This window comes from Amblyomma mixtum, chromosome 3, assembly GCF_055824585.1.
Source record: "Amblyomma mixtum isolate Tamu chromosome 3, ASM5582458v1, whole genome shotgun sequence".
Lineage (NCBI taxonomy): Eukaryota > Metazoa > Arthropoda > Arachnida > Ixodida > Ixodidae > Amblyomma > Amblyomma mixtum.
Genome location: NC_143014.1, coordinates 62221806 through 62242556, shown reverse-complemented (window position 1 = coordinate 62242556; position 20751 = coordinate 62221806).

Below are 20751 nucleotides of genomic sequence, written 5' to 3'. Positions count from 1 at the left end.
AAATTCTGTTTGAGAACCGTTACACCAGCCATGATTACTATTCGAGAAAAGAAGCTATAACAGCCCCTTGTAGCATATCAGACTGGAAGAGACTTTAGAAGAACCTCTTTTAATCTTGGCCTGGAGGACGGAGGACTCAGAGAGAGAGGCGGAAGCACGACGCTTCTGCGTAAGGCAAGTCCTTTCCACGCCATTAGTGCGAACACTGTTGCGAGAAAGACTGACGGGTACGCTATCGAGAGGCGGCACGTGAGACGGCACTTGTAGACGGCAGGCTTGTAGTCAAGCTGATGCTGGTGGCTCTGCAGGGTGAGATTGACAAACTGCCTAACTCGCGACAACATCAGACAACTCCTTAGTGAAGCTGCTAAGCACACTTCTGAAAGAGTTTTTTCGACGGTTCACACGATTAAGGCAGAGAATGTGGCCTCGAGGTCAGGAGCAGTGGAGCGCTCAAGGCTGGCGTAAGCGTGTATTTTTATTTATTTTTTTTTTGCGGTTAAGGAGTGCATGAGTGTCTGCTCGGCATCGGCGATTCTGTTCAATTAATTCGAGTATACTTTGCCCCTGTGACTGTTTTCCACAAGTGGCATCATCGGCGCTTTGGACGTTACTGCATGAGCAACAGCTTGGTTGCCCAGCGGTGTTGCTGTCAGAAGAGTAGCCTTCACCGCACACCCGGCTTCTAGTCGCCGACTTACAGGCTCTAAGATTGTGTCAGAATCGCCAACAGTTGGCGCATTGCAGAGGACGAGGATGCAGTGGGTACACGCGATAGGCAATTTGTCAGATTTTGAATTCCGAGGGCCATGTGCGACCAGCAAATGTTGTTATAACTGACCCCGTAGCAACAGGCACGCCAGCCACCTCGCGAGAGCAGCGATATACAGAAATAACACCAGCTCCGGCATCCTGGGTCCACTCTACGTATAACTGCTTTAGCACAAGCAAGCTGTTCTGGAATGAAGGCTTTGACCGGAATAGAAATGAATGTATTACACTGCAGCAGATGGGACACACACTCAATGTTTGCAGATTTGCAAACAATACCGCCACTTCCGAAAGGTCGCACTTCAGAGGTGTCTAGATAGTGATTCGGTAGACTCTTGAGTTGTTATTGGATCGTTTTAGAATTCTTCATTTTCAGCAGTCCATCGCCTACCGGCACAAGCGCCACCGGAATTGCATGGACACCATTCTTTCGAAATGAAATCAGAGGCAAGCTTTCGACTGGCAGGCTGGCAAACCGAGCTTCCGAGTCCCCTCCCGGGGAGGTGAAAGACGTGCCTACAAACAGCGCGACGGCAAGCTTACATCACCCAAGTCAGCAGAGCTACCCCGGAACCTGGCCAAAAACCCCAAAACGTGCAATGGCCTCACCGGAAAGAAGTGTCCTGCATCACCAGGCGCCGGAACAGGCTGGCGGCGACGAGGGAGCTCAGGAAGGCAGCTTAGGCTACTGACTTCGAAGCCCTGTGCATTTCAAAATCATCGACCGTTTGCCGCTGAATGCGCGCGACCTGCGGAATCGCGTGACCGTCCTCCTCTTCGCTGCCCATGGATGCTGCCGCGTGCAGCAATCTGTTTTTAAGGCGATGCTTATTGCCTCAGGGCATAAAAGGCTATGTAATGATGGATGGCGAAGATGCTTAAATAAATTAAAAAAGGTTTGCTGATCTAATGAAGTCGAGGAGTAAACGATGATGTGGTCCCTGCGTCCAAGCGGTATGCGAATCAGGATTGTTCGGCGAGAGACCCGCTGCCGCCAAGTGCCGAATTTTTGTCGGCTTCAGCGCCAACAAAACCCACAGCAGGTGGTGAAATTCCGCCTCACTATTTCTGCAGCGATTTCTTCCCTGCTATTGAAACTGGAAGTGTTCTATATCGCTCTGTAGAATATAATTAGGGAGAGGAAAAACTGATATTACACTAAAAAAGAGCCGTGAACGATGCGATGTGTAAAAAGTGATCAAAGGTAACGCTATAATGATGCTGATGATGATGATTCTAGTTGGCTGTTGAGATTCTAGGCGCACACAACGGACGTCTGGGGCTTAATTTTGACTACGTGGTGAGCAAATGCGCTCTCGCATTGGATGTAAGGTTCGTGGAGGATAACCCACCAAAATTAAAAAGGAATGCATAAGAAAAGCTCCAGCGCCAGTCCTGTTGTCTTGTGTTTGTCCTCGTCTATTCGCGCGGCTTCTTTTTATTATGCATTCTGACCAAAAACCCCAAATTAAGACTCTAGAAAAAGGAAACCTAGTTATTTTCGCTTCTGGCTGGCACGTATTTCGGAGGACTTACTGAAATTCATATCGAGAAAACACGCAGCATGAAGGACTGGAACGGAGCGGGAATCGGCACGACAGCCCACTAACTCGCCCAGCTGTCTCTACTTGACTGGAATCTATGCCGGTGCTTTAGGACGAGACAAAACATGAAGGGCTACGAGGGGCTTCGTCCCGTCCTTCGTGCCTTGTGTCGCCCTCGCGGCATTTAACCAACAGGGGTGCGTAAGTTTGGGGCTTAGAGAACTTGTGGGAACTGATGGCGGAATACCACGCACGAGACATAAAGCCGTCGATTACCAACACCAATGAAGCTTGATCGGCTTTGGTAAAGGTCCTTACAATGGCTTAGTAAGAAATCGATGCCGGGACGCCAGCGGCTAAGGCAGTGCGTGGAATGTACACCAGTCATCGTTGGCTGTTAGCTAGAGTAGAGTCAACCGGAGGCCACTCGACGATCACAGGAACCCCACTGTAAAGTAGGGATGTTAAGGTCACTGCGGCGGGGTGAGGCTGAACGCGAGAGAGAACACGACTGCAGTCTCAGCTTTTGGCTGGCAAGGACAGTGAGTCAAACATAAGTGAAAACTGTTCTCTGCAGTTCAAGTAATGCTCCGTCTCTGTTTACGCTTCTCCTTGCGTGGTGCTAGTGTACGCATACTTAAAAACCTCTGTTTCGCTATTGAAAGTGCTTCGGTGGGTCGATATGCTCTTGCCTGCTCCTTCGGCCAATTGGCTCGCATATACAATAATAACTCGCAAACTGCGATCAGTGGAGCCATTGATGGGCGGTCACACAAAGATCTCATGAACATTGCTGCAGTTACTGTCGTCACTTTCTAGTCGTTTCTGGAATCACAATTTTTTATTAACACTCTTTTTCCCAGGAAGTTTGGTTTGGTTTGGTTTATGGGGTTTAACGTCCCAAAGCGACTGAGGCTATGAGAGACGCCGTAGTGAAGGGCTCCGGAAATTTCGACCACCTGGGGTTCTTTAACGTGCACTGACATCGCACAGTACACGGGCCTCTAGAATTTCTCCTCCAAAGAAATTCCAGCCGCCGCGGCCGGGATCGAACCCGCGTCTTTTGGGACAGCAGCCGAGCACCATAGCCACTGAGCCACCGCGGCGGCTTTCCCAGGAAGTGTGCTTATCAAAGCTAGCTTCCGCCACTGCAGGCGGAAGTTGAGCTCGGTACTGAGGCGATGCTCTTCGAATGAACTAATTTCGTTTGCATCGCACGAATTCGTCAGCTCTTCCTACCGCTGCGCGAAACTCGCAAACGGTAAAGCAGTGCAGTGTGCGAGATTTTGTGCGACTTTTTCTTGACGCATAGATAATAGATTTAAGTGCGTTGGAACGGGGGTATCAAAAGACTACGTTCCCATGAGAAAAACACAGTTACCTCCATGTTTAAGCGTAGATTTTTCTGGCGTGTATTCAAGTTGCTGCATTAAAGGAATGGTTTCAGTTTCAGGCTAGAGAGACTGTAGGGAACCATCCTCCGCCCAACCCCTTCCCAAGCGTGCCTTTCATATTTCATAGATATCCGGTCTTTCCAACATTATGCTGAGGCACTTCTTAAACATGGGCCTGGAAGCAGACAATATTGGGTGTCATAGTGCTCCAGCTAAATCACAGTGTACGCGCGTTCCTTGAAGGAGGCTGCGGGTTCAAATATGCCAGTTCACTGCCGCAGTTATCAGGGCTTCTCCCGAAGTTCTGCCTTACTCAGATTATAGGAATAAGAAAGGGACAACTTGAAAGAGATTGTAGAGGTAGTTGCCTTCTTACGTTCGCAACCCGATGAATGTGTTAGCTCGCCTTCTGTTTTCATCCTCCAAAAAGAGTTGGGTTTCCTTGTCACATGACTTTTTGTTGCTTTTTCCCTTCCTTTTTACGTGCATTTTGTGTCATTGATGTTGTGGTTTGTCATGTCTTAACTTCCACGTGCATGCGTCATCTTTTAAGGTTCGCCGAAGATCTTATGTTGTTTTACTATTTATGTCTTCATGCTATCTTACTATTGGTTATACACGTGCAATACCTCTTTAAAAGCCGTGATGTTTTTCAATAAATTTTCAGTTGCAAGTAACGCTTTTTAAAAACATTGCGCAAGAAAGACACGGACGACACAGATGTGGACGGGACAGACGCAAACTTGCAACTTTATGTTAGAAAAGCCACAATGTCAAATATATAGGAGCCGATCACCACCATCAGTCGATGTGCATGCGCAAGGAAGGGCGCAATCAAAAGAACAGCGCGTGGAATATAAGAAAATAAGAAAAGCACGGTGCCAGAGGGACAAAAAAAAAAGGAGACACTGCAACTTAATCACTGCTGAAGTGCGCTTTTAAAGGTTGTCGTAAATGTTCAAAGGCCAACAAATAATGCGGCTAAAAATGAAAAATAAAAATGTAGATGAAGTAAAAAGAGAATGAAGGGAGTGTATGAGGCTCCTACGCAAAACAATCATGACATTAAAACTACCCTCAGTAACAAGATAAAGGAAAGAAATAATAAAACGAGTGTACAAGGCTCAACGCAAAGGCAAACATGTGGTGAAGAAAGGCGGAAGGACGATGGGGAATAGGAATTACATTTATGAAGAATGGGCATTGCAAGGGAAGTAAAAAGTAACAGAGATTAGGCCGAAAACAAACAGGAGGTGTAAAACTATAACTAGAAGTTCTTTGTTCACTTTAAAAACAAAAGAAAAAGAACAAAAGCAACAAGAAACACAAAAACTGGAGTGTACAGGGCTCCACGCTAAAATAGCGATGTGGGGTAGAGGAGACGAAATAAATGACCATGGGCGAATGGGATATGCATTTATGAGGAATGAAGATAACAAGGGAAGTAAAAGCTAATAAAACGCCAAGAAATACAAGCAAACATTTCATCCAGTTCACAACCATTCCAGTTCATAAGAACAGGAAAGGGTGCTTGTGGAAAGCGCTCTTGAAGATATTATTTACACCTACCGGTTTCTCATTTCCTTGCCGTTTTTTGTTTTGCTTTTGGTTGCTTTTATTTCTTTATCTGTTGCTACAGATTCATTGACCTGCTTCAACTCAGTTTCAGTCAGTTTTCAGCGCATCTTTCAGCTTTACATGTTTGGTGTCAAAAAGCGCAGATAACTCAGTTAATCTTTTTGCACACTTCCTTACCCGTTGGCGATGGTTTATCAGGCATTAGTTTAGTCAAATATGGAACAATCCAACATCCACAGATACGTTCTTTTCCTTAACAGGCAGGAAAAACTGACAAAACTCACCTGAATGAAAGGAACAAGGGGTGAATCACTTCTCAATATTGGGGCTGCCAAAAACTGCTTCCAAATGACGACGCTCATCAACCAACGCAGCCTCTGATAGTTGAGCGGTGACGTCAGTCCAAATCACAATAAGCAGGGGAAGTTGCCAGTGGAACACATTGTGCCGGCACGTGTTGCAGCAGCGGTGGTAGCGAAATGTGCCGATGGTTTGTTTCTAGAGCACTTGTTCCTCGCTGAAGGGCTGCATGTAAAGAACAAGGGTTCTTTCTATGCATGAACTGCTCAGTATTGTGGCTGCCTGATTTGCTCCAAAATGAGATGCGACCCCGCGGCGCTGCAGTATCTCGTGCGGCACAGCCGAAGTCATCTTCCTCTCACATCTCACTTCTCCCTTACGCTCAACACAAAGACGAAGCCGTCTCGGGAATCGAAGCACTAACAGCTATCGATGCAAAGGCACAGAGTCGTGGCGCAAGTTGCGTGAATTATAATAAACTCTGACACATCTACAACCAAAAAGTTTAACTTTAAAACCCATTGTTTCGGGGCCGGCTAGGCTCCTTCTTCATGGGTGTCTGGGGGCAGTAGCTAGCTTCCATGCGAGCAGGAGGTCGAAAGAAGGAAAGCCGTGATGCGGAAGGCGCGGGGTAGGGGGGTGGGAGGGGGTTAAGGATGTGAGCCACGTTATCGGACTGTGCGTAGGCGGTAAACCGAAACAAATCACCAAAAAATGCTTTTACTCCAATCCTGGCGTATTCAAACTATCCCGAACATCAACCGCACAAAAGGAAACCTGGCCGCGGTATATGCACAAGGACTTTGCAGCTCAAAGAGGACAAGTCGCCATTGACCGCCTCCGCACAGTGCGACGTGGCTCACAGCCTTGGCCCCTCCACCCCCTCCGCCCCCCTCCCTCGTGCCTTTCGCCTTACCTCTTTCCTTCTTTCGACCTCCTGCTCACCTCCATGCACACTTAAAGATTCTGGCTACTGCCCCCAGTCGCCCCTGAAGAAAGAGCCTAGCCGGCCCCGAAACGTTGGATTTTAAATAAGTTTTTGGTTGGAGATGTGTCATAGTTTATTAGAAGTCGTCAAACCCAACCAGACTGGCAAATTTGTCAACATGCTCAGTTTTCAAGTTGCGCGAAGTCTCATGAGGCCACTGGTGACTGAACAAAACGTATGCGTTACGGTGACCACCATGTCATACTTCACATGATTGCACTACGCATGGCCCCCGTGTCAAGAGAGTCGAGAACTACCACGTCATGGTAAAAGTTATTTGTTCGTTTGATACCCATGTCGATACGACTGGGAAAGCTTCCAGTCATGGTGTAAGCTAGCGATGTGGCGCATCACTGGTGGGGATTCAGCAAAACATAGGTTTCGCGGTGGTCTTCATATCTCACTTCGCAAGACCATCCTTTTAGTACCCATGTAAGTTGGGTCAAAAAAGTGTTGTGTCAAGGAGCAAGCTGGGTGAATTCACATGGCATCTGTGGTGAGTCGGCAAAGTGCGTTCGCCATGATGACCGCCGCATTCAGTTCGAAGAGCTCATTCATTTGATGCCGGTGTCTAGACGATTGGAAAAGCGCCGCGTCATTGTGCGCGCTACGCGAAGTCACCTGACACCGATGGTGAGTCAGCATAACGTGTCACGATGATGGCCATGTTACACTTCGCAAGTTCATTTGTTTCATGCCCGTGACATTTGTTTCATACCCGCTGCGTCATACAGCGAGTTACATGAAACCATGTGACATCTCTGAAGACTCAGCAAAGCCTGTTCGCCATAATAGCCTCCATATTAAACACGAAGAGCTTGTTCGCTTTATACTCATGTCGACACAATTGAGAAAGCATCGCATCATGGTGAAAGTTACGTGAAGTCTCGTGGAGGCGAATCACCAAAACCTTGATCTCATGATTTGCACCATGTCGCGCTTCCCAAGCTCGTTTGGACCGCAGCGGTGGCCTAGTGGTTGATCATCCGCGTGCGAGGGCATGCGTAAGGTGTAGGGTTCGAATTCTAGTGCCGCCGGGTACCCGCCGTTGACACATCAAGTACAAGCTTTCCCCTGGCCTGGTGCTCGGTTTCTGTAGGCTGAAATGCCTGGGAAATTATTTGGTTTGGTTTCTTGGGATTTAACGTCCCAAAGCGATTCAGGCTATGAGGGACGCCGTAGTGAAGGGCTCCGGAAATTTCGACCACCTGGGGTTCCTTAGTGTGCGCTGACATCGCACAATACACGGGCCTCTAGAATTTCGCCTCCAACGAAATTCGACCGCCACGGCCGGGGTCGAACCCGCGTCTTTCGGGTCAGCAGCCGAGCACCATGTAACACCCATGTAACGCTGCCGTTACCTCTCCTTATTTCCCTTACTCTCCCCTTTCACCCTGGAGTGCTTGGCCTCACTCGGGCTCGGCAGGCGATCAGCGGACCTTAGCGGAGCAAGCGCTCTTTTTCACTGGGGCTTTGGACTTGCCCTGAATAAAGTTGTTTTCCTCCTCCTTCCCCCTTTCTTAAAACGCCCCTGGACTGCGTAGCGCAAACGTGAGGAACGCAAGCAGGTAGCTTTGTTGGGAGAGAAAAAAGAAAGAGAAAGGAATTTTAATGAGGGACAGGTGGAGAGGTCGGCTGCGGACGTTGCAAAAATTGGGACAAGTTGGTCGGAGACCGACGAGAGAATCGGCCTGCGTTCTCGACAGTCTAGTTTACACTCTTCTAACACAACGTAGTTGCCGGTATGGCGTCCTCCTCGCAGCCAGGGCCCTCGCCGTTTCAGCACCAGACCGCAGCAGGCACCAGAGCCACAGTTCCAGATCTCCAAGGCAGGCAGTTCCTGGAAGGTCCTCCTGGAACTGGATCGCTACTAGCCTCCGCAGGCAGCTTGCACAACACAACAAAGCGCGATAGCAAAGCAGCATGCTGGGTTCTTATCTCCTGCCCACCGAGGACACGCCTTTTATCCCGAACTTGCAGTCTCCAGAGAGAGCGATTTGCCTCCGAAACGGCCACACAAACACAAGGCTTCTCTGATATTCCGTGTTTATGCCGGCAAAATACTACATTCATTTGTTTTGGAACAGAAAGAACAGTTTACATTCATACGGATTTCTGAAACTTAGCTAAAAAATACGAATGTATAACAATTCCTGTTTTTACCCGCGTACCAGGCGTCACGTATCATTCCACTTCCGGTCTGTGGGGTCCGTACCAGGTCCGCAGACCGGAGCGGAAGAGTATGCCAGATGATTTGTCAAGTTGTCGACTGCGGTACTTCAGCCGCCATATTCGCGAACATGCCGCGCGCATGCCTATTCCGCTTATGGCCATCGGCAATAATGGCGTATGCGTTCACCATACGTGTTTTTTCGCGAATAGCGTTTGTGCGAGCGACCGCGATTAACTGCAGGACAATAAACAGGTGCAGTGTTTGTTAGTGTCCTGTAGGCCCCGTGCGCACCGGCATCAAACGAGAAGGCGTTGTCTTAATCACCTGCATCTTTGACTCTGGAAATAGACGGTCGAAGTGCAAGGCTGAGAACATACAACTCGCCAGGTGCGTCCCCAGATCGCTCGCGCCTACCTGCTCTAGCTAAACGAAACCAGTACAGTACTTAGCTACCGCCCAATGTAAGCTCGTCCGGCCATTCTAAAATAATTTTCTCAGAAAATATGAAAGGGAGCGTTATACGAGTATTTCGCGGAGCCGCGGGGTCAAGGGTGGGTTTCTCCCGGTCCTCTCGGTTGTCAGCTGTTTAGGCCCGCCATGTGGATGTTGTCGCGAGCTGGAGCACACACGCACTACTCGACGTGACCGGTCCGTGGCCCAGTCCGCGGTCCATTGTCTGGACAGACTTTTAAAGAACAACATGAGAAGTCTAGTTCCATTTGTTTTAGTGCAGGAGTGCATTTAAAGGCTACATTTTCACTTCTTCGCCCGCCGCGGTAGCTCAGTGGTCATGGCACTCGACTGCTGACCCAAAAGACACGGGTTCGATCCCGGACGCGGTGGTCGAATTTCAATGGAGACGAAACTCTAGAGCCCCGTGTGCTGTGCGATGTCAGTCACGTTCAAGATCCCCAGGTGGACAAAGTTTGCGGAGCCCTTAACTACGGCGTCCCTCATAGCCTGAGTCACTTTGGGACATCAAACCCCCAAAAACCAAACTTCTCCTTGTTCGCAGATTTGTGCCCATCCGTCCGTCTGTCCGTCCATACCACAAGAAAACTCGAGAAGATAAAACGCGCGCGGAAAGGTATAGGTTTGAGTTGGATTCGAAACCACACCTTTTAGGCGCCAGTATGGGTAGTGCACGTGACAATAAGACGCACTGAGGCCGTTTGCGCCGACGCAAGCAGAAAGCGCTGCTGCTCCTTTCACCAGGCGTGCACATCGCAGAAGTTAATGCAAAGGGCACTTGCGCACGTAATAGTTAACTTGCAGTTTGTGCGACAAGAACAACAGCGTTGTTAAAAACTTGCGCTAATTTCGTATTCAGCGAAACACACGGAGGAAAGCGAAGATTCATAATGAAAGGGCTCTGAAACACATTCCGAGGAGGAGCCGCCGCGGTGGCTCAGCGGTTATGGTGCTCGGCTGCTGACCCGAAAGACGCGGGTTCGATCCCGGCCGCGGCGGCTAGAATTTCTTTGGAGGAGAAATTCTAGAGGCCCGTGTACTGTGCGATGTCAGTGCACGTTAAAGAACCCCAGGTGGTCGAAATTTCCGGAGCCCTCCACTACGGCGTCTCTCATAGCCTTAGTCGCTTTGGGACGTTAAACCCCATAAACCATAAACCAAACATTCCGAGGAGAGCACATCAACTCGCTCAATTACTGCATTGTGTTGTCGTGAACACCTGAGCCAAATAATACGCTTCTGCACGCAGCACAGAACCCACAATCGCTTGCGAAAGTTGGTGCGCGCCCTTTCCTGTGACTTTTTCACGGTCGCACGCTCTTGCGTATACCAGTTCAGAGATTGCGATTGGTTAGGTTCTTTTAGAGGTCAGGCAGCTAATGGCTGCGGCCAGTAAGCCGCATCTCTCCGGTGGCTCAGGGTGCTTCGTTTCCTGCGCGCGTCGGTGGAGTGGCCGGAGGAGGAGCGCCGACCTTTCCGCGTGCAAAAGGTGACGAGAGGAGAAGGAAAGGCGCGAAGTCGATGAAATTCAAATTTTGACTACAGAACACTTCGCTTCTATAAAACACATTAAAAAATTCATGCTGGAAGATATTCCTGAAGCGGCGTCCTTTAACGTCTCAGGCATACCGCAACTTTATTAGTGCCCCTGTCAGAGCCCCTTGAAAGACACCGTACGAAAAATTTCATCCGCTGAATGAATGTACAATTCCTGGCGAGATGACCGAATAGGGGCTGCTTGAAAACTTTGCGGCTTTCTCACAGCCAGAGTCGCATCTGTGACGTGGCCCGAAAAGCTGGGTGCCACCCCGTGCACGGGGGCCGTGCCTCAGGCAATGTGCCATGTTCGCTGTCATCGTGTAGGACGCGCCTCCGGCGCTGTAAAACGCTTAGAAATGCTTCTCGCACGCTCTGTGCACACCTGTGCAGGAGTTAAAGTCGTCAGGTGGGACGTACGTGCGGTCGGTAGACGCCGCCAAACACTTCGAAGCACTTCAGCGTGGTCCGGCATTCCAGGGAGCGCCAAGTGAAAGGCGCAGCACGGCCGCCAGGATCGGGTGCGCGGGGGTATCCGCTGCCGCACTATACAGCGTAGAAATCTCGAGAACACTTGGGAGCCGTCGTGAGCAACGGTGCCATATACAAGCGCCACAAAGCGAGTGCAGAAAGATCTCTTTCTGCACTTTCGATATCTAAGCATGGCAACAAAACACTGCGCAGGTATGTACCACCGTCAGCAGGCTTAACACGAACGCTCGAGCGCGTGTCTTCTCTTGACATCAGCGCCGCTGGGGGTCGGCCGCTGGGTCTGAGACAATATTAGGGTAGAATCAGGGCACGAGCTGTCTCCAACCGCCGCAAACACACCATGCAGCATGGTCTCGGACTCAGCTCCCAGCCCTCAGGGACTGTAATATCAGTGCAGGGCACAATCGAGCGTTCGTGTTACGCGTGCTGACAACGGTACGCATGCATTCCTGCAGTGGGGTAGCTTAGTAGTAGCATGGACTAGACTGTCGACTGTTAACGGAATCCGCCAAGGCGGAGAAAATTCTATGAAGCACCTCACGGGCTATAGCCTCATCTCGAGAGCGGGTATGTTTCACAGATGAAAGTGGTATTGAGTAAGTCGCATAGACAGGGGTCTTGCCGCGTAGTGATTCTTCCTTCTTGTATTGGCTTGAATCAGGTCTATTCACAGACGAAGGCTGTTTCTCGCAGGCGCGAGGAGTGCAATACTTACCGCTCTGCCCGCACAGCCCGAATGTGTCTCAGAGGCTCAAGAAAATACGTTTACTTTTTTGTGCGCAAGCACCTATAGTGGCCATTCCTCGCATTTAGCCGTCGCATAAGGCCTCGGTGGGCTTCTCCTGAAGCGCACTATAAGCAGCATTTACCTCCTTGCACCTGTGGTTTAAACAGAACGCTAACATGCTAGCCTTTGCAGAAAGCAGAACTTGAGACCTAACTTTTTATTATATCCGTTCGTGCACTTTAAGCAGTCCCATTTTGCTGCATGCACGAAGGAAGATGTTCACCCGCAAAACCGCTAAAAATAAATATATTCTTAGCGAGCCTAACGAATGACCCCGGCTCCCGGCCACCGCATTCCGTCGCGCCACTGACCGCAGTGGAAGGTCCTACAATCCCGCTGTCACGTGGGAGCTCAGCAGCGCCGTAAGTGACGTTTGACGAAGATCGGGATAACACACGCATGCATCCACTTATGCGCAAAGCGGAGTAGCGGCTGACTCTGATCGACCTTTTTACGAAAGGTCTGAAGGAGGTGTAATGGGACGAGGCGACCTGCAGGATGTACTGCTCTCGTGTCATTTGAACCTCGCTCTCTGATCCTATAGTCTTGTGGGTGGCGGTGAAGAAGTGGTCGTCGGATAGAAACCTCGCCCTGCAGACGAAGAAAAGCTGCGCTGGAGGGCGCGTAAGTGGTGGCGTGTGTCTTAAGCGACCGTTAGTGTCAGGAGGCCGCACATCACTGGAGCCATCAGCGAGGGGCGACGACGACACTGCGGTCCCGAAAAACGACTAACGTCGTTCTAAGCGGAACCCTGATACTGCGAAGTAAATAACACCTCGATCAAGAAACTAAGTTGCGAGAGAAAGAGCGAAAAGCAGCAGGGTGGATGGAATCAGCGCGTCGCAAGAAGACGTATACTACGGTTGTCTTTAACTTGCTCTTCTCATGTTCGTCTTGTCGTTCTTACCCGAGCGCAGCCAGAAGTAAAGGCGGTGCGTTTCTTTGCACCCGTCTTTACGGCTGCCGTCGTGTAAGCAGGGAGCGATAGATTTGCTCGCCTTGACATAATCCTTCCCGTTTTTTTTTTTTGCAGCTGTGTTCATGTGCATCAACAAGGGTTAGCCTCCAGTGCGGGCAAGGATTAATCGTATGAAAGAGAGAAAATGTAATTTATCATACGTTTTTAATGTTACTGAACCTTGTAGTCACTGCTAGTATTATCTAATATTCATCCATGTTCTTTGTCATGAAGCCAATTTTTTATTATTTATTATTGCGGTTTGACTTTCCGATTTCTGCGTCACAGTGAGTTCCAAACAAGCCAACTCGATATGACAACTAAATGCTGCGATAAAGAAGGCCTTGTTTATTTTCACGACTTCCGCTTCTTCCCCGGACACTGAAGTGTTTTACATCTGAAACCCGTGGATCGAGAGTATGGTGATAATTATTTTTTGAGCGAAAGAAAGCGCAGTAGTTGTGTCACTCAGTGGAGACCCCCATTGCATGCAGAAGCTCTGCCCAGTGCCCCTAACAATGGACAAAGTTTTAGGTCCCTTAGCCTGCTTCAGGCAACAGAGACTTGCAATGAACTTTCTTTTTACATATTTAAAAGACATTGGACATCTTGATAAGCTCTAAATTCACTTGCACGTTACCTTCATGCATTCTTCATGCAGTGAACTTCGTCAGCCCATTTGTCGGACTATGCACTCCATCATTCCATAGGTTACATCAATACTCGCCATTGCATCCTTAGTACCCATTTCATGGCCGCATTTTATCTTCGGGGTTTTTTTTTTTTTTTTACCTCTTCCACGCTGCTCTCCTTCTGTCTTTTTCTCCCAAATTCCCCTTCCTACGCAGAGTAGCATGTCAGCGATTTTTAAACGCCGGCTAAATTCTCTGCATTTCATTAAAGAGTCTCTCTCTCTCTTCTTGAAGGAGGAATGAAGGAGTGAAGGAAAGGGAGGGCAAAGAGAAAAAGAATAACCTGAAATACCCAGTATAGTGCAGGAGTTGGTTATATTCTTCGTATTACTTTATATAATGACCTTGTTGATAGTGTGCGTACGGCCTATTGTTGAGTATCCTTTCTAAAAGCCAACCTGGTCCTTTAGTAAAGTATAAGGTTTCTCTCGTTTATTAGGGAAACTTATTTCAGCAATTCTTTTCAAACGTTTCGGGATTGAAAACCCGGCGGCCATCTGTGTTGAACTTTGACCCAATTAAAGATGTGTTGATATTTCTGTTAAACTCTATTTCGGCTGGTGGTGTGATTCCAGTTGAAACGAAAACTGCAGTTGTAATTGCACTTCATAAGCAAGGTGCACGCATAAGTACTGAAAATTACAGACCTATTACGATAATCCCAGAGAAAAGTGTGGCTTTTAGGGTAACACATTTTACAGATAAGCAGAGTGAATTATCATCAAATCGGTATAGATTTGTACAGAGGAAAGGTACACAAACGTTGTTAGAAACTTTCTCTGATATATGAAATTCCACACTAGATCGCAACCGGGTAGCATGTTCTCTCTTCGTGGATGCCTCTGAGGCATTCGACAGTGTTTGTAATGATATTATCTTACAGAAACTGTCTCAGCTAGTAGGCTTCGTGGATCATTTTTAAATCTATTCCCTAACCTTCTGCAGAATATACGACAGTGCGTAAAGGTGGAATTAGTTTTTGATCTTACCTGTATTCATTCTGGAGTCACTCAGGGCTCAATATTAAGCCCCCTGCTCTTTCGCATTTATGTGAATGATTTGTCCAGTGCAGTAGGCGAATATGTATATCAATGTATCGATGATACGGTTCTTGTACCTTGAGCAACCAATTACACTGATGCACTTAATTGCTACAGAATAATGAAACTAAAGCCATGCACTGGTTCGCGGCTAATTTAATAAGCATCAATCCTTCTAAACTCGACTTGTATGTTTCAAAATTCCATAAAGAAAATATGCCTATGAAACTGTTATTCTTACATCTGACTGTTATACATGCCCCTGTCAACCCGTTAAAGACGCATCTTCTGTTAAGTATCTTGGGTTGCATTCTGACAGTGATCTTTTATGAAACTCGCTTTTGTCCCACCTCTGTAACAGGTGGCGTGTGGTGTCCTGTACCTCATATAATATGCGATTTCTTAAGCCAACCTCCGTGCGATAAACTATTGTCCGTGCTTTAGTCTACAGTGCGCTGCGCTATGGTTTGACTGTGCATGGCCATTGCTCCCTCAGATGGAGCTCAAAAATTAATTCAATTGTACGTTCACTGTTCTCTATTTTGTGTCCGATACGATTTGTGTCCAAGGAAAGACACCGATGTCGTAAAGTTGTTTAATTTGCCCGGATTTACTTCTCTGATTGACGAAAGTGTTGTAATTGAACACTTCTGAAATAATGAGTTTAAGATACCGTATACACCAGCCCGCTGCCTAAGACCGAAAGAACCGTACACGATCCCGAAGACTGCGACTAAGTACGGAAGAAGAACGCTGCAATATTGTGTTCCAGCCATATTTTTAAAAAAATTGCTAGCGCCTGTGTTAGATGCAAATACAAGACGCGAGGTCAAGGCAGTACTTAATTTTCGAAGTTGAAAATAACATTTTGCATAACTTTTAATTCAACATTCGGTCCGGTCTGCTAACAGCTGTTACACTAATAGAATTGTCCAGTTTTCTGTGCCCTGACTGCCGGACACTGTCAGTTAAGCTCGCTGAGGCTTTGGCAGGCCAGTCATCATATTTAGTTTTCAAAAAAGAAAACATTCGACAGAAGTCTGTCTGGTTGGGAAATTTAATGTTAGGAGAAGGTAAGTGACGCCAACCAAGTAAAATACAGGAAAAACACGACGTTTCGGGACCGGCTCGGCCCCTTCTTCACGGTGTGACTACGGGCGAGCGCAGCTTGGCTTTTTAAGCCCCTGTGTGGAGGACCCTGTGTGGAATGTTAGGAGAAGGTAAGTGACGCCAACCAAGTAAAATACAGGAAAAACACGACGTTTCGGGACCGGCTCGGCCCCTTCTTCACGGTGTGACTACAGGCGAGCGCAGCTTGGCTTTTTAAGCCCCTGTGTGGAGGTCCTCCACACAGGGGCTTAAAAAGCCAAGCTGCGCTCGCCCGTAGTCACACCGTGAAGAAGGGGCCGAGCCGGTCCCGAAACGTCGTGTTTTTCCTGTATTTTACTTGGTTGGCGTCACTTACCTTCTCCTAATATTTAGTTTTCCTTTATGCCAAATAAAGATTGTATTGTAGATTGTATTGTGTAATACAGGCTTTGCTTTCACTTTATTTTGTTTTTTAGGTTTCCGTGAATAAATAGTTTCATTCGCAGATAGTATAGCCGCAAAATAAGCCCCGCGGAAATAAAAATACGCGCGGACTATTTGCAACTACGGATTACTACGTATTACTCCGCCGATGGCAGAGCGGCAAGCCGCCACGGGACTGGGTGAAAGGCACTCCACGCGTTGGTCGACTCCGCCCACCATACGGAGAGAATTAAAAAAAAAAGGCGGGAGCCGGACGTTAATTCGATTTAATCAGGGAAATCGGCCACACAGGGCAATAAGTGGGAGTTTATAAGAATGCTCGGGACGTGTAGATCGAGTACCCGCGGCAAAAAGACGAGTTCAGATTCCTCTTCACTGCACCTTTAAGACTCCCGTTGTGTCGAAAATTCGGCATCGTTGTCAGCGTTGCGAGAAAAAGATCCCCGGAGCAGAAATATAGGTGGGCCACCTAGAGTCACGTGACCTTGTGGCGTCGTCATAACCTGCCCACCGGATTGTGAGCAAACTGCCCGCCGTGGCAGGTGGCAGTTCAAATGATGACTCGTCGCGAGGGGTTGCTCGGGAATGGCTCGCACACGCCCCACCACGGTAGTAGCACCCGCCATCGCAGGGCAGTGGCGCATCGCTTAGCCGCTGCTCTGGTTATATTTTGCTATGTCTAGCTGGGTTTGGGAAGGTGCAAGCTGGAATATTCCTCCAGATCGTGGCGTCCTATCTGCTTAGGTTTCTGTGTGGCGGCTGCATATCGGCGTCTGGTCAGTTTGTAGTATTCTATTAATTTTCCTTATGAGCCTGCTTTTTCTGGTTCGGATGGCAGCGTGTCAGAAGCCCGGTAGAAGTGCCCTCTGGCTAGCCTGACCGCCATCGCGTTCCCCAGTACAGTCTCGTGGGCTGGGATCTAGATTACACTGTTGGTGGTTTTCTGACCGGTTCTTGTTCATGATATGACCTGCATAACTGCAAACGTTGCCGTCCAGAAAGGTTCGACAAGCGTGTAGGCAGTCGCATAGTATCGCGGCCGAGTCCCCTGTCGAGTTTGCGTGTTCCTGGATATTGCCCTTTATGGTGGCACAGCTCAGCTAACTGCCGTGTTTGTCCGTGACCGCATCGATGGCTGTCCTTCAACTTTGTTTGCTGGCGTCAGTGAAGAGAAGATTCGTACATTCATGAATTGTAGAATTGTGTTTTGAATGTTCCGTGCTCTGGCTTTTCTACACGCTTCGTGACGAATCGTGTCTATGTTCTTCGGTATCGGCAAGACTCTGTATTTTGGTCTTCTTTACTGGTCGAGTTTCAATTTGGGGACTCGGTCGGGTTGCTCTGTCGGGAGCCGCCTCGGGTTTTTACGACTCTGCGTCCTGTCGCACTGAGGGCCAGTCTGCGTTCTTGTCCGACTCTGACCGCCTATTTGTGTTCCTTGTAGGTATAGTGTTCACCCATGATTATGACTAATTCTTTGAATGTGGATCTTGGCAATCCCAGGGCGATCTTGTACGATTTCCTTATATCTGTGCATTTGTTTTGTCTTCCTCCGTTTCCACTGTGTTGTGGAAAGGGAGGCTGTATGTCCATCTCGAAATAATCAGGGCTGAGACCGTGCGGAGTGCGTGAGCTTCCTTTAAGGCGACAATAGTGGACAGGAAAGACGCCTGCTTTGCAACGACAGCGAGAAGGCGAGGAGAATGCAAGACATGGAAAGCAAAAGCGAAAGAAGCAGAAGCCATCGCCGGACTGGCGAGGAGGCGAGGAGGAAAGTTCGCGGCTTGCTATGAAGTAAAATGGAAAGTATGCAGCAAGCGCTGTGTTACGACAGCAAGGAGACGAGGAGTAGGGTGCACTCGACGTAGTTGACGATTGAGAAAAAATAAAGGGGGGGGACAAGTGGGCTCTACTGCACATGGCGGATGTAAGTTGTTTCACGGCGGAACGAGTCACTGACTTGTCAAAGCAATGGTTATGTCCAGGACCCTTTTCCCGAGCACTTCAGTGAACCCTAAAACAGCCGAACGCCAGGCGGGGGGAAATCTTGTACCTATTCAAAACCAGTGGGTACCCGGCGACATTGGAATCGCACAACTCCCTACCGCAAGGCCATCGCTGCCTTGTGGTAGAGCATCCGTCTCGCATGCGCCTATGCAGTGGTGCATCGCTTAACCGCTGCACCACATCGTCGGTAATGGTGCGAGAACTCGCCGCGATATATGAATGTGACACATTTTGCGTAGTTGCCTAGTCGGATATGGAATAGAATCAGAGTTAGAAGAGAATAGGAACTGAAAGGCAATTAACTCCGCATTGCAAGAGAATGAGAACTGGTATAAATTTTCGAGTGAAAGAAACATGCTATAGCATTTCCTTTGCATAAATCCATAAGACTGTCTCTAAATTTTTGTTTTACTTTTCTGACATAAATGTGGAAAAGCTGCGGAGGGAAATGTACAAAGTTCCCGACGGAACTGTAGGAACCAGTGACGAATCGTGTGACTTCAGGCTAGAAAAGTGTTACGTGGCTACAGTTTACCACGAGGAAGCTGAGTGAAATTTTTTGCGGAAAGAAATGCTCCGACAGAGAGATCTACCCAGTTCATTTGTAGTCATTCATGTATTGAAATTAGCGTCTTTTCAGAACACTTGCGCTTCTTGGGTGGGATACTTACAAAACTTTATGAGTTTTAACGAGTAAATTAGACCTGCCATGCGTAGAGATGGTCTAGTGTTAAAATGGCAAGGTAATGGAAGTAAAACTCAAGATTTTAAAGACGGCAATTTGTTGAGCAGAGTGTCATGTATGCTGCACTAAGATTCCTTATTAGGGCCTTAGCGACAGCCATCATCCACCTGCGTGGCCGCTTGATACTAGCCCCGAACACGACGCGCTGCGGGCCAGTCGCTATCGGTGGCAGCTAAAGTGAGCCACTGTCGCTTCAAGGAAGTGAATATGCCGGGTGGGTAAGTTGGGGTTGGTTATGACGCACGGTGTAACTATACTACGAAGGACTTGAACAGCGTTCCTACTTTTTAAGTCCGCAGCACTCGTCCTGTGATTATACGTACAAGTGCGTCCTTGTAGTTGCGCTGTGTCCTACAACGCTTTAAGGAAACGGCACTAAGAATCTCGGAGGCTCGTGAGCTCGACGATATCGCCCCTCCTCGCTCTACGCACACTGCCGGTCGAATCATAATCGTTTTAGGCCTAAGCTCTCAGATTGCGACGCGCGCTCGAGTGCGTGTGACACGTTCATTCCGATCTAGTGCGCGCGCGCATTCCATCGTGTTGCCGCGCAAAGACGCGTCGCGCCGGCGCACTTCGGGAGAACAAGGGGGCGGGGAAAGGGAGGGGGGGGGGGGGGTGCGAGGGCGGCCCGCGGCAGGCGCGACGTCCGATCGCTGCGGCGGCGCTCGGATTGCGGATCGCCGCCGCCGGAAGATGACGATCAGCGCGCGGAGGTGGCGATCCCGGTTCTCCCGGCCGCAATTTCCTCGGCGGGCCGTCTTCTGGAAATTGAAATATCTTCCCCAGTGCGTCCGCGCGCGCGCGCCACCGGCGGATTTGGGGGCTGCCGGTTTCTCTTTTCCGGCCGCGATGCCCCCTTCCCCCCTTTCTCTTTCGGCTGCGTGCCTGCTTAATCCGACCGCCGGATGAGTCCGGTCCGCCAGGGGATTGGCGCAGTTGTTTGCGCGGCGGCGGGATCTGGCGCCGCCCCCCGCCCGCCAAGGAAGGAGAAGGGATGCGCGTAGAAACCGCGGATGATTGAGCCAGTTCGCGCCAAGAAGAGAGAAGTTTTTCTTTGGCGGCCGTGCCGGCCGGTCTTTGTCAACACAGTGAACCACCAGGTAAGAAGCATCAAGGAGGTGGCGGCGGTGGACAGCGGGGCCGCGTAGTAGAAACATGGCTCTGAAACGGTAAACAGACGGCGTGCGACTTGGTTCCTTCCTATTCATTTTTTTTTTCGCCCTGTCCAGCTTGTACCTAGCACTGGCACTGCTTTTATTTTAGGTATGTAAGTGCAATTCACAGCACACACAGTCTTCACAAACATGCTGCACGGGCACTTGCGCAATGCTATCATGTTGTTATGGGCAGAAACTAGAAGAGGACAGGCAGGAAAAAAAGGAAAAAGAGCTCGACCATTGGGCTTTCTTTCGACAGAAATGGAAATCTTAGGAAGAAATAATGAAAAACCCCGTTTCCACTTTCGTTCATTTCACTCTGCAATAGGCCCTCTCGGTTCGCTTGTTTATTTAGGTATTAGAACCGCGTAACTACTTTCTGTCTTGCTTTTTCGGATGTGCACATATGTCTGCGTCGACGAACCAGACAGGGAAAATGAAATGTATTGTCCATAACCACATCCTCTGATGTAACATTTTTTAGTTTGGTTAAATTGAGTTATTCGCGCCTGTGAGAACTCATCTTTGCTCTAGGCGAAGCGGGACCGCAGAGGCAAAGATGTGCCGACAGATCATCTTCTC